The sequence below is a fragment of the Chrysemys picta genome, chromosome 1 (assembly GCF_011386835.1).
Source record: "Chrysemys picta bellii isolate R12L10 chromosome 1, ASM1138683v2, whole genome shotgun sequence".
Classification (NCBI taxonomy): Eukaryota; Metazoa; Chordata; order Testudines; family Emydidae; genus Chrysemys; species Chrysemys picta.
The window spans coordinates 237889295-237900902 of record NC_088791.1 but is presented as its reverse complement, the minus strand read 5'-3'; the positions used below and the strand labels follow the sequence as shown (position 1 = coordinate 237900902).

Sequence of the window (11608 nt, the reverse complement as noted above, 5' to 3'; positions counted from 1 at the left end):
AGGCACCAGCAAAGCAAGCATGTGCTTGGGGTGGCACATTTCCAGGGGCGGCATTCCAGCCATCCTTTTTTTTTTTTGAAAAAAACCTAGACCAGCCCTGAGTGCAGGGCGGCGGGCGGGCACCATGGAGGGCAGCAGGGACGCCGCAGCAGAGCAGCAGCGGCAGCATTTCCTCAGCGGAGAAGTGGAGCAGCAGTCCGGGACCAAGGCAGTGGCGGCGGGGCTGGGAGGGGAAGGCAGTGTCCCAGCCCCAAGGCAGCGCTCCCTGCGGGCGGTGTATGTGCTGAACGACAGCCTGAAAGCCGAGGCTGGGGCGCTGCACTGCCTGGTGCGAGCCTGTGAGGCGCAGGGAGCCCAGCTCACCATGGTCAACTTCAGGGAGCTGGACTTCGGGGAGATGGCGGTGCTGGACGCCTTCTATGATGCAGGTGAGCAGAGTGAAGCGCATTGCCCAGGTTACCACCCTCCCCCTGCGCCTAGCCTGGGGAGGAGCCGGGTGGCGGGGTGGGTGGGGTAGCGCTGGGCATAGGCGAGGCTAGCTCATTGGGGGCCTTAAACAGGGCTATCCCGCCCAATACTAACTGTGTTGTCCACAAGCCAACACATAGCCAGACCCAGCAGTACTCAGACTCTTGTTAGAAAGTCCACCTGCAATAGGGGGAGGGGGGAGGGAAATTGTTTTATTTCACTAACTACAAATTCTCTGTTTTCATTTTTTTTTATTTTAAACAATCAAAAACAAAACAAAACAAAACCAATGCAAAGTGCAAACGTGTAAAAGCCCCCCCAAAAAAGGGGGGGGGCGGCAAAAAACCTAGAGCCTGCCCTTGGGTGGGGGCTGTGCTGGTGTCGCCTCCCTCCTTGGGGACAGAGCCAGGCCCCGGGAGGGAGCTGGCTGGAGATGCCGCCTGGGGAGGCGCTGCTGCGCCTTGGAGGTGGGGGTCTGGCCTGAGCCCCGCTGCCTCCGCCCCCGCCGGGAGAGGGGCTGCTCCAGCGCGGCGGGGGCCGCCTGCGGGGCCGGACCGGCCTCTCCTCCCCGAGGAGGCGGGAAGCGAGCTCCGCGGGGCCCGGCGGTATGTGGAGGAGGCAGCCGGGCCGGGCATCCGCTGAGCCGGGGTGAGGCGGAGCCGCCGCCCGATAGCGGGAGGAGACGGGGGGGAGCGATGCAGCCGCCAGAGCCGCTTCCCCCGGCCGCCTGCGCCGCCGAGTGAGGGAGGCCGCAGAGCTGCCACCCCGCCGGGGGAGACCGAGGCTGCGGTGAGCGGCGCTGCAGGGCCCGGTAGGTGGGGACGCGGCTGGCGGGGCTCCGGGCGCAGCGCCCACCCCGCGGAGGCGCTGCCGAGCCCGCCGGGGCAGGGGGAGGCCTGGCTGCGGGGTCGGCGAGCAGGGCGGGATGCTGCGCCGCTCCTGGCTTCTCCGCCGGAGACTTGTCCCTGCAGCCCCTGTGCGGGGTTGGGGCCGGCGGCTTGGATGCCGCAGCCGGGGCAGATGGTCCCATCGCCCGTTAGGGCCGGAGTTGTGGCTGGGCTTCCGACTTGGCCCCTCCAGCCTCCCGGGGCGTTGGATGATGAGGGATTGAAAAAAAACAAACAAACCCCACCCCTGGATTAACGCAAAACTCCTAGGTACTAAAGACCAATAACCCACTGGCACTTCTCAGCCCAGCGTCCAGAGCCACGCATGGGGCTTTTGAAACCCAGCAAAGTCCAGGGAGCAAGGGTACATCTACACTAAAAACACTACAGCCTGCAGGCTGCTGTAGTGCTATGTCCACACTAGCACTTTTGCTGGTAAAACTTTTGTCAGTCAGGGTTGTGAACCCCCTTCCCCCTTCCTGACAGATATAAGTTTCACCGACAAAAGCACCAGTGTGGACAGCACTATGTCGGTGGGAGAGCATCTCTCTTACAGCACCATGCTATGCCGTTGTAAGGTCCATAGTGTAGACGTAGCCTAACTCAGGTCAGGTCTGCACTACAGAGCTATGTCAGTATAACTGTCCGGCTTGGGGTGTAACAAATCTGCACCCCAGAGTGATGTAGTTATACCAACCCACCCCCCGTGTAGACAGTGTTATGTTGGCGGGAGAGTTTCTCCCATTGACATAGCTACTGACTTGTAGGAAGGTGGCTTTACTACGCCGATAGGAGATCTCTTTCCTGTGGGTGTAGGACAGGGGAGGGCAAACTACGGCCTGCGGGCTGGATCCAGCCCGCCAGGGCGTTCAGTCCGGCCCGTGGGATTGTCAGCCCTGTGGCGCAGCCGGGCTAAAGCAGGCTCCCTGCCTGCCTTGGTGCTGGCCCCAGCCCCGCTCCCGGAAGCAGCCGGCACCACATCCCTGTGGCCCCTGGAGGGGGGGAAAGCAGAGGGCTCCATGCCCTACTCTTGCCTGCAGGCACCGCACCCCACAGCTCCCATTGGCCAGGAACGGTGATCCGCAGCCAATGGAAGCTTCAGGGGTGGTACCCATAGGTGAGGGCAGCGGAGCCGCCTGCCCCACCCCACCCCCAGGAGCCACTGCTGGACGTGCTGGCCTCTTCCGGGAGCGGTGCAGGGCCAGGGCAGGCAGGGACCCTGCCTTAGTCCCGCTGTGCGCCGCTACCGGGCTGGAGCCCACATCCTGAACTCCGCCTGCACTCTGCACCCCAACCCCCTGCCCTGAGCCCCCTCCTGCACCCCAGCCCCCTGCCCTGAGCCCCCAACCCCCTGCCCTGAGTCCCCTGCTGCACCCCAACCCCTTGCCCTGAGCCCCTTCCTGCACACCGCACCCGCTCTCACACCCCACACTCCCTCCTGCACCCCAACCCCTGTCCCCAGCCCTACATTCATGGCCCTGCATGCAATTTCTCCACCCAGATGTGGCTGTTGGGCCAAAAAGTTTGCCCATGCCTGGTGTAGGAGCATTTTCATTTAAGTGCTCTAGCGGCCTGCGGCGATGTAGCGTTTTTAGGCTATGTCTACACTACTGCAGTAAGTGGAACTAAGTTATGGCTTAGTTAAGCTTAGGTCAACTTACTGTGGTGTCTACACCACGCTGGGTTGATGGGAGACACTCTCCTGTCGTCTTACCTTACTTTTCTCATTGCGGGTGGAGTACCAGGATTGACTGGAGAGCTATTTGCAGTCGATTTGGTGGGTCTTCACTAGACCCACTAAATTGACCCCCGGTACATCGATCGCCGGAGCATCAATCTGGCTGTAGTGTAGATGTAGCCTTAGTGTAGACCTACCCTTAGACACGTGCAATGCATAGGACAGTCAGGGAGAATGAGGATTTCTAAAAAAGGGTAGAATCCAGGAGATCACTTATACTCCCTTATTTGAGAAACAAGGTGGGTGATGGAATATCTTTTATTGGACCAACTTCTGTTGGTGAGAGAGACAAGCTTTTGAACCACACATAGGGTGACCAGAAGTCCTGATTTTACAGGGACATTCCCGATTTTTGGATCTTTTTCTTAGATAGGCTCCTGTTACCCTCCACCCCGTCTCGATTTTTCACATTTGTGGTCTGGTCACCCTAACCACACAGAGCTCTTCTTCAAGTTCCTTATTTGAAATTCATGTCTCCTTTTTTCTGTGGGTTGGTTCCCTTATAACATTTTGGTGAGAGAGAGAGAGTGAGCCCATCTCCAAAGAAGGGATCCAAAGCAAAAAGATCCTGAATATCTGTAACTTCTCATGAGTGCGTAATTGAGATTAAAATGCATGGTGGGAGAGTTTTTCCATGCGTACTAGTTCTATAAAGAATGCTGGGAGGTTAAAAGTAGTGTGAGTACATTCAGTTCTCTTGCTGACAGTCAAGGGGCACTGTCAGAAATGAGAGGTATACTCCATAGTAGAGACTCGTCTAGCAAGCAAAATGAAGGAAATCTGCGGAGCTTTGTGAGTTTTCTTCCCTTTACAAGAATAGGTGAGAGAGCTCTAAAAGGGTGGGTAGACATAAATCTGGGAATCTATGTGTGATGCTGTTAAACCAAATGCCAAGGCCATAGAGATTAACTAAGAACTGACAAATTCATAGCTGGAACCAAACTGGCTCACTGTATGTTAGTTTTGTTCAAAATAGGTATTAGTCTTATAAGAATGTATTTAGTGTTTAGTCTCTATGAAATGCTTGTAAATTGCTGCATGCATTAATCTCACTTGTAATGCTGTGTTCCACGCTATAAGGAAATATGTAAGTTTTGCTTTATAACTTGGAAAATGTTTGCTCTGAACTTTTGAACCCAGGCATGGGAATTGTCCCCTCCACCCATTCAGGAGGCCTATCAAGATTAAACGAGCTATTAACGAACATTGTGACACAAAGGATTGGTGAATGTCCCTATCACACCTTGGAAATGCTAAGTATAAGGCAGCTCATCTCATAGACCTGAAGACTAAATATAAAAGATAAAATGGGGAGTCACAAGAAGATTTTCCATCTCTTTGCTGTTTGAACTCTCTCAGGGCCAGAAACTCTAAACTGAGGCAGGAGATCCCCAAGGTTTATCCCTTGGTTTGCCCTGAAAGAGACATCTTGAATTGACAGATCACTATCACTCTGTCTCTCTTCGGATTTAGGTTGCAACTCATTTGTGTGTATGTTGGCTTGCTTTAACCTGTAAATAACTCTTATTTCTTTTTCCTAGTTAATAAACCTTTAGTTAGTTTGTTACAGAATTGGCTACAGGCGTTGTCTTTGAGTAAGATCTAGGGTACCAATTGATCTGGGGTAAGTGACTGGTCTTTTGGGACTGGAAGCAACCTGAATATTTTGTGATTTTTGGTGTAAATGACCATTTACCAGCTTGCCTGGGTGGTAAGATAGACTGGAGAGCCTAATGGGACTATGTTATACTCCATGGTAAGGCTGTTGTAGTGATCCAGGAGTTCACATTTGTTACTGGGTTGGTGAAGTCTAAGTATAGAACACACCACCAGTTTGAGATGTCTGCCTTGTTTTTGACAGTCTGTCCTGAGGTTGACACTCACAGTCGTGAGTCATTCCAGACAGCGTGACAATTAGCGTAGTCTTGGCAGAATTCACATGCCGCAGGTTAATTGGGTTTATAGCTCATAACCCCAGTGCTATTAAAAGTTTAAATTTTATATTGAGAGTTTTTAAGTATTTAAGATTAGTCACAATGAGTGAATCGCAGTAAGAGGGTCTTGAAATAAACAACATTGAAAAATTATGCAAAAAATAGGGGAATATCTCAAAAAGAAAGCCTCAGATGAGGAACTGAGAGCTGCACTCATAGACTTTTTGACTAAGGAGCAGGGTCTGAGTACCCCCCATTCCAGTTGCCACAGAGACCGCTGCATGGAACTGGTTCAGCTGAAGCACCAGGCAGCCCAGGAAGAATGTGAGTACCAGGTACTGATGGTGGAACTCCAGATCAAGGGAAAGGAAGAAACTGGGGAGGTGGAAGAGAGAGTCTACGAAAGATGCAAAGCCAATGCTGAACTTGGGGAGGAAGCTCACCGCAGATGCATGGAACAGCTACAAGCTAAGGAGAGAGCACACCAGAAACAGATGGAAGCTCACACGTTGCAGCTCAAAGTACTGGAGCAGCAAAAGCAGCAGCCTCAGCCAGTGAGTACCCCACCCAAAGCACTGGGGAATGGGAGAAAGCCCACTCAAGAGACTGATGTTCACCTTTGACAGACTGGGATCCACAAGATTCCAGAGGATAAGGGATTGCCAGTCCTTTTGACTAGATTACAGGGAAGGCAGGACAAGTTTTTAATGATATGGAGCAAAGTGATACTAAAGGTGTATAAGAAATTTAAAGAGAATGTTTTGAAAAGGTTTAAGATTACCCTTGAGTCCTATTGATTGAAGTGTAGAAATCTTAAAATGTCTGACAGTATCATGCATGTTGAATATGTGCATAAAATGTGTAATTTTATGAAAAAATGGATAAAGGGGAGCCTAAAGGTAACTATGAAAAACTGTTTGAAATGATGGTGCAAGAACTGTTGTGAATGATGAACGATGAGATAAAAGCAGCCATCTGTGGGAGGAAAAAAACCTTCCATTGTTTTGGAGGCAGCAGAAATTGTTGATGAATATACTGAATCGAGGACTCATGGGGTGTGCAAACCTCAGGGGAAGGGTAATCTCTCTGTTCCCCAGGTTAAGAGAAAAAACGGGTCTAGGAATAAACCTAATCTCAACTTTGATTAAAAAGAAAAAAACACCTCAAGGGATCCTAGGTTTTAAAATCCCTTGCCCTAAAGGCAGGCAGGTAGTCTGCCGTCACTGCAGATCTCTTGGCCATATAAAGCCAAATTGCCCCAAAGTTAAGGTCACCCTATGACCTGTACCCCCAATGCTACTACCGTGGCCCCAGAGGGAACAGCAGAGGAAGTGCATAGCACAGTGAACAGTGTTAGAGCTCTGTCTTGGGAAGGTAGTGAAGAGCTTACTAAGAATGCTAGAGTGAATGGCATAGATCAGGGGTCTCAAACACGCGGCCCGCGGGGTTATTTTCTGCAGCCAGCGAGCTCCTCTTGGCCCCCCCCCGCTTTCCCCCAGCGTTTACCTAGAGCGGCTCCCGCGCGACGCGCACCGGGGGCAGGGCAGGGCAGGCTCCCTGCCTGCCTGCCCTTCCCCCGCGCCGGGAAGCAGCCAAAACCTGGGGGAGGAGGGGCCCAGGGGTGTGTGGCTGTTGCTTCAGACACCGCACCCAGCAGCTCCCATTGGCCGCGGTTCCCCATTCCCGGCCAATGGGAGCTGCTGGGGGCGGTGCCTGAAGCAACAGCCACACACACCCCTGCGCCTCCCCTCCCCCAGGTTTTGGCCGCTTCCCAGCGTGGGGGCAGGGCCGGCAGGCAAGGAGCCTGCCCTGCCCCCGGTGCGCATCGGGCCGGAGCCCGCCCCCTGAACCTCCCCTGCAGCCGAACCCCCTGCCCTGAGCCCCCTGCCGCACACTGCACCCCCTGCACCCCGACCCCCTGCCCTGAGCCCCCTGCTGCACCCCGCACCCCTCCTGCACCCTTTCTCCCTGCCCTGACACCCCTGCTGCACCCCGCACCCCTTCTGCACCCCGACCCCCTGCCCTGAGTCCCCTGCCGCACCCTGACCCCCTGCCGTGAGCCCCCTGCTGCACCCCGACCCCCTGCCCTGAATCCCTGCCACACCCCGCACCCCTCCTGCACCCTGACCCCCTGCCCTGAGCCCCCTGCTGCACCCTACACCCCGACCCCCTGCCCTGAACCCCCGCCACACTCCACACTGCTCTTGCACCCCAACCCCCTGCCCTGATCCCCTGCTGCACCCCTGAGCCCCTGCCACACCCCACACCCCTCCTGCACCCCCTGGGGGCAGGAAGGGGGTGGAGTTGGGGTGGGGATTTCGGAGAAGGGGTTGGAATGGGGGCAGGGAAGGGGTGGGAAGAGGCGGGGCAGGGGCGGGGCCTCATGGAAGGGGTGGAGAGGGGGTGGGGCCGAGGGTGGCGGGCGGGGGGAGGTTTCAGTAAATACGGCCCTTGGGCCAATGTACTAGTCGTCATGTGGCCCTCGTGGTCATTTGAGTTTGAGACCCCTGGCATAGATTGTAGGCTGGAGAGATACAGCGTCCCAAGGCACTTTGGTGAAGGAGAGTTTGGTAAGAGAAGAAGCCAGACTCCCTGATAAGAGTTTAAATATATATTTAAATAAACAGTCAGAGAACTGTGGCTCTGGTTAAGATCTCCCTTGAGTGGGAGGATTTTAAGGGTCAGAAATTTGCTGCCTGCTGATATTTTAATAGGTAATAACATTTTAGCCATGTCTAAGCAGGTTCATGTTCTAACGTGCAGCCAGAGAGAGTGTGGCTCTGAGTCACCTGCTTTGTCTGTGGACAGCAGGGAATGCTGTGAGGGAGAGGGAAGAATATCCTCAATCCTTTGTCTATTGAGAGTAATGTCTTGGCTTCAGAGGAATTGTGTGAGAATTCTTCTGCTGTGCCAGAGTGACCAGGGCCGAATTAACTTTTTGTGGGCCCGGCGCCAAACATATTTGTGGGCCCCCGTGGGGCAAGGTGCAGGGGGGCGGGATGGTCAGTCTCCAGAGTGAAGGGCGGGCTGGGGGCAATGAGGCACAGCGCGGCGGGAGCAGCCCCGCTCTGCGCAGCCCAGCAGGAGAGCACTGTTTACGAACCTGCAGCTGCCAGACGCACACTGGCCTGCCCAGCCCTGTGCTGCCAGCATGCCCCTTCCCCTTGAGGGTGGGCCCGCACCACATCACCTCCCTCCCCATTGCCTCACCCTTATGCCCAGCGCCCACTCGCCCAGAGACCACCACCACAGATCTCTATGCCCAGCCCCCACCCCTCCCAGAGACCTTCCCCGTTGGCCTCCCATCACAACTGCACAGCACCTTGCACACCACACCGCTCACCCAGCGCCCCCCACCCATAAAGCTGCCCACCACCTTCCTCAGAGTCCCACCATCACAGCTGCACAGCACCCCATATTCCTGAGGGAATTCTGCACCAAAAAATTAAAAATTCTGCGCACATTATTTTAAAATTCTGCAAATTTTATTTGTCAATAAATAAACGTGAAGGCTCTAACATGGCAGTGGGGAACACAGGCCACTGATTGCATGGAGATGGGCGTTTACCCTGCAGCCATTCCTCACCCCACCCCGGGACAGGGACTCGGCAGTGAGGCTGCACCCGACCCTGACACAGTCCAAGGCCAAGCCTGTCCCAGAAACACCCTGGGGCCCTGCCCCCCTGTGCCAGGCGCACCAGGTGTGGGTGAGCAGGCTCAGCCTGGCAGCAGGATCCAAGTGCAGGGGGACATAGTGTGGGTGGAGCCAGGTGGGGGTAAAAGGGTTTTCTGTAGGGCAATCTGGGTGCAGGTGGCTCAGTGGGAGATCTGGATGCACAGAAGCTCATTGTGGGGTTCCAGGTGCAGGGGCAATGGGATTCTGCAGGGGATCCAGGTGAAGGTGGTTGGGGCTCAGTGGGGAAGGTGTCTAAGGTGTCTGGGGGGGCTCAGTGGGGTGGTACAGATGCAGGGGAGGCAGGGCTTGTCAGGGTGAGGGTTTGATGGGCCTGCTTAACAGGGGGCCCCCAGCTTCTGCCAAGGGGATGACGCATGCTGGGCTCCAGCTTCCCCCCTGCCCCCGCTTCCCCGATCCCCTTTTCTTCCCCATCCCATGCCCCTTCCCCACCACTCCATCACCTTCCCAGGCTTGGGGGTGCAGGGGGGAAACTGCCCCCCAGCATGAGCCAGCGGAGCGGGCTGGGGCCGGGTCGCTCCACTTTCTGCCACCCGGTGATTGCAGGGCAGGCCCGACCCCGCACTCATGGGGCGGTGGGAAGTGGAGTGACCCAGCCCACTCCACTCTGCTCCCCTGGATCCCAGCCTTGGGACTTGGGAGGCAGGGGGGAAACGCCCTCCAGCATTCATCGGTGGCGCGGAGCGGGCTGGAGCCGGGTCGCTCCACTTTCCGCCGCCCCGTGAGTGCAGGGCATGCCCGACCCCTTCTGCAGTCCCCTGGGGCATAGCTCAGGGGAAGGGGTGGAGTGTGGGCGGGGCTCGGGCGGAGCAGGGGTGGGAAGAGGCAGAGCAGGGGCGGGGGCAGCTTTCCTGGCCGCTTCAGCTGGCCGGGGCCCCTTCTGACTCTGAGCCCGGCACCATGGTAAACCCAGAGTCTGCTCTAAATTTAAGTGAGGCTCAAAAGGAATTGGTGAAGGCTCAACAAGATGACCGTTCTCTGGACCAGGAGAGGGTTGCAGCTGGGAATAATTCCCCGGTTGAGGAAGGAGAAGGTAGATTTTTTTTGTCAGAGGTTTGTTGTATAGACAGGCTCCCACAGGGAGAAAGAGACAGTCCTGCTGAGGTGCTTGAGAAGTACAGGAGAGAATTGTTCCAATTAGCTTATGATTGTCCATTTGCAGGATGCTTAAGAGTGGAGAGAATCTGTGGCAGGCTTAAAAAGAATTTCTATTGGCCTCAGCTGTTTGAGACAGATACTGCAAGAGTTGTGCCTTATGTCAGAAGCATTAGAGGTTGAAGGGACCCTGCAAAGCGCTGTTGCAACCTCTGCCCATTATTAAATAGGTGTTTGCCAGAGTGTCGGTGGATATTGTGGGTCCCCTCAGTAAATTTTCCAGGAATGGAAAAATATAGGCCTAGTCTACACTACATGGTTAGGTTGACACAAGGCGGCTTACATGGACCTAACTGTGGACATGTCTTCAGTTAAATTTGGCTCCCGCCAACATAAGCGCCCCACTACACTGATTTAATAACACCACCTCCCTGAGCAGTGTAGAGTCACAGATGATGTAGTTAGATCAATGCAGTCAGAGTGTAGACACTGTACTACTTATGTAGGGTGCCAGATATCCCAATTTTATAGGGACAGTCCTGATAGTCGTGGCTTTATTTTATATAGGCACCTATTACCCTCCATCCCCATCCCAATTTTTCACACGTGCTGTCTGGTCACCCTATGCTTACGTAAACTGTTACTGGACTCCAGAGCTGTCCCACAATGCCCCACACTGATGGCTCTGGTCACCGTTGTGAATTCCTCTGGTCAGGCAGATAGAAAGCTGCCCCTCCCCTTTAAAGCCCCACAAATTTTGGAAATTCCTTTTCCTGGCTGCCTGGCTTGGCGAGCACACCTAGCAGTTCTCTCCTGGGCCTGTGGGGAAAAGAGGCTGTGCAGGCACAGCTTATGGACCAGCCATAGAAATGTGAATATCTATGAGCAGATTGCTCAGGAGAAGGGCTACAACAGGTGCCAGCAGCAGTGCCGCATAAAATCCAAGGAGCTGTTGCAGGGAGGCCAGGAATCGATTCAGTGCCAAGCTGCAGACCTGTCACTTTTACAAGCCTTACTTGGCAGACACATCTGTCACCCTCTCCTTCCATCCCCAAGCACTGTGGATACTTCCAAGGACTCCAATGTCAGAGGCCCCTGCCATGAACAGTGAGGAGGAGAAAGTGGACAAGGAAGTGTAGGAGGAATATGAGGGACAGGTGACTGGGGGATCCAGCCGTGCAGCAAGGCATGACCTATTTTTGACTCCACAGCAGTCCAATGAGTTTTTAAATTTTATTAAGTTTTGAATGTTTATTGCCTACTTCATGTTACAGAATATAATTATATTTTTTTTAAAGAAAATTCATCTTTATTAGTTCACACCATATGCTGGCTGGCTGATGCTGAGTAGGTCTGACAGCGGTCAGTTACCTGTTACTGCAGTTTCACTCATAACATCAGAACATCAACTCATGTCAACAATATGTCAACTCATAACATCATTCACAAACATTAATAGCTGCATTGACACTGTTATATTCCTACATACACAGCAATCACCACACAATTCATACCAGGCTGCAAAAGAGCAAGGCCAGGTACAGCACACTACAACAACACACACTACTCTGGCTCACTATTAAAATGGTCTTTCAAAGCCTTCCTGAGCCATCTAGCTCTGCATTGAGCTTTTCTAATAGCCTTTTCCCTGGCTGTTCAAATTCAGCTGACAACCACTCCACCGCCATCCCAGCAGAAACTTTTCCCATTTTGCTTGCCAGATATTATGCAGGACACAGCAAGCAGCTATAAACCATTTGGATATTTTTCTCACTGAGGTCCAATCTTGTAA

General features: G+C 54.0%; 1 protein-coding gene across 7 annotated transcripts in view; it reads left to right on the top strand.

Moving 5' to 3' along the window:
• Window positions 1-947: 947 nt before the first annotated feature.
• The window catches only part of CHST10 (carbohydrate sulfotransferase 10), a 35000-nt gene continuing 24339 nt past the window's right edge, over window positions 948-11608 (top strand). The window contains exon 1 of one of the 7 annotated variants that reach the window (XM_042840789.2): window positions 948-1073. The gene's annotated coding sequence lies outside the window, so the exon portion shown is untranslated. Of the gene's footprint in view, window positions 1280-5449; window positions 5582-11608 lie in introns of those variants that run through there. The other 6 variants (XM_042840790.2, XM_005283244.5, XM_005283247.5 and 3 more) reach the window with 6 other exon arrangements.